The following is a 3,025-nucleotide window of genomic DNA, read 5'->3' on the forward strand; positions in this document are numbered from 1 at the left end:
TCTCAGACACTCAACACACTCACACATTCAGACACACACACTCAGACACACGGGAAATCGGAGGGGGTGGGGAAATCGAAGGGGGTGGTGGAAATTGGAGCAGGGGGGGCACGGAGGCATGGAGCAGTAGTTACCTTACTTGCTCCATGTAGGAAGAGGCAAGCCTCGCTTTGCAAGCTCGTATAGAGGCTGAGGCCAAAAAAAAATAATCCTGGCAGCGTGCCAACATGCGCCAGCCAATCAGGAGAGGGGGGAGGTTTTTTTCTTCTTTGTGCAGACAAGCGAGCGCTGCCTGGCGGATCGCGAGCGCGCTCAATCCTGTTACCCCGTGGTGACCGAGCAACAGGTTTTTATTGAGGGGCACGGTCGTGCAGGGGGCCCAGGCCCCCTGACTCACGGGGCCCGGGACGCCAGTACCATTTGGCGGCCCTGGTATTTACTCAACACGTGTGTCTCCGGCTACTGAGATCCTCCTGGGTGAGATCACTACAAGCTGCTGCCAGTGCTTGACTGCTATGACATCAGTTACTGTATGAGTGACACCATGAAGAGCAGCAGCATACACCATTCAGATACTGTATACAGTGCATGTTTTGTACTAGAGATGTAATATCAATTATGCAGCTTGTGATAGTAGAGGGATCGGTCCCTACACCATTAAAGCCAAATAGATTAAATACACACTTAGACATGACAATTTAACCCTGTCACTGCTAGAGGGAGCTGCTAAGCTTTGCGTTGCTGGCCCCTCTGGCATCTAAAGAGAAATTACTCGTTGCAATGCAAAGTTCTCACTTTTATTTCTTAGATGAAACAATTTTGGGTATTGCAACAATTAAAAAAACATTAGCAGCCTGTAGGACAGGGGTCACACTGCTTCTCCTTGCATGTGTTTTGTTCCTTTGGTGGTGTCGCTGCTGCTATATGAGTGATACACTGTAGAATGCTTGCTGCCATCTTTGATACAGGTAACATCTCAAGTGGATGCAATTGAGGTCAGATGCGGCTGGATTTGCACATGTATGATTTGTGGCTTGTTCACTGCAGGGGTGGGGGGGGGTTTGGGTGGGCGGGCGCACGTTTTTCTTCCTTTCATTATTTATTATCACTTTGCTTTTGCTATTTGACTAAGCTGCCGTTCACAGATGTCAAATGGGTTTCCGTGCGCGATATTCCTCTTTGCCCGATTTAAATATGGCTGCTCAGTAGAACGCAGCAGTCGGAGAGTTCAGAGTACCCCTGTCACACACGTGTCCCGGGATAGCGCGCGGCGCAGGGAGGATAGTGAGCTGTGCTGGGCCAGTTTGATGATGATGTGGATGAACCATAAGGAGGCAGAGATCATACTTGAACCCTCGTGGGGATGGGACTGGAGGACCTAACATCTCCAGGTGGTCTGGGACACCGCTCACCCCATTTTTGTTTCCACACTGGCTTCAGTGTAAACTCTCCAAGAATAAACTAATGTGTTTAAAAATTAAATGCATCCATGTTATTCAGTAAACAAGTGTCCCCCCTTCTTCATACTAATTGTACCTGATATTCAGCTGAGAAACAGTATACAGATGTAGTGCGATGGTTGGCCGCGTTTTCAGCACCTGCGTGCTCCCAGAATCCCCAAGACAGACTAATGATGCATCAGGATTAATACAGCGGGGGTCCCTGCCTCTGAATGGGACTCCTGCTTTTTGAATCCTACCGGGTTGCATCAGTCTGTAAGACACGCGCAGTGGGAGTAGACACAATCAGTCACTGTCTCTGCGCACCTCAAGCGATTGCGTGGCTTTTATTTGATTTTAATGGCATAGTATTGAAGCAGGGGGTCTGCGGAGCTGAACCACATTCATTTCAGCCCCGGGCACCCCCGGCTTCACGAGATACAGGCTTTGGTATGGGGTGCCGGTATCTCCTGTGCATTTAAATGTCCCAGTCACGTGACACGGGAGAATTAAACCTGCTTCAATACTATGTCATTAAAATAAGACCAGCTTCATAACCATAACGACTAGCCACTAAGGTAATGCAGGGTTAAACCAAAGTACCTGGTTTGTTTGGAGTAGAGGGAGTGTCAACTATTGCTACCTAAAGTCCGATCTATCTCTAAGTCTCAAAGTACTGACCCTATAACGGTCCCTTTTATCATAAAATACAACTGTCAGGGTACCGGCATCAAACACATCATCCAAAAACATCCTAAACAGTGATCCTGTTTTGGGATCTAGAATCTCTGACAGACCACGTGTATTATTTAGGAAACCAATGAATCTTAAAAACTGCCTTGCCCCAGTGATATGGGGACCAAGATTCCCAAAACTTCAGCATTGACATGGATAGCCACTAAACGTTTGGGGAACTTTATATGTGGCAAGTGTTTAGTCTGTAAATATTTGCATAAGAATCGTAAAACTTTTTCTGATACTGGTTCAACCAAAACATATATCAAAGATTGTCCCTGTGGTCTCCTATGTGTAGGAGATATCCCTCCTACATATCTCGCCAGCGATCGCAAGATTTTAATATAAATTTGAATACTAGTGTAGATGAGCAGGGGGTCTCCGGAGCAGAACCGCATTTATTTCAGGTTCGGGGACCCCCTGCTTTCCAAGAGACAGGAGTGCCGGTATCGCCTATGCATTTAAATGTCTCACGTCACATGACCGTGGGAATAAAATGCATAGGAGATACCGGCACCCCATAATGGGGCCTGTATCTCGGGAAGCAGGGGGTCCCCGGACCTGAAATCAACGCGGTTCTGCTCCGGAGACCCTCTGCTCATCTACACCTAGTATTCAAATTTATATTAAAATCTTGCGATCGCTGGCGAGATATGCGAAGGACAGATCGCTGCAGGTCACCGGGTGAGCCCTTTAGAGAGAGGCGATCATCACACCACTGGCTACTCGACCCCATTTTGGAAATTTTGCATATCACAGGCAATCGAGGCTTTCTGAATACCGTGATAGCAATGCTCAAAAAACTGGCGGCGTAACCGGCTGTCAGGAATCGGCGTTCTCCACGTTCCCCA

The sequence above is a fragment of the Ascaphus truei genome, chromosome 2 (genome assembly GCF_040206685.1).
Source record: "Ascaphus truei isolate aAscTru1 chromosome 2, aAscTru1.hap1, whole genome shotgun sequence".
In the NCBI taxonomy this organism is placed as follows: Eukaryota; Metazoa; Chordata; class Amphibia; order Anura; family Ascaphidae; genus Ascaphus; species Ascaphus truei.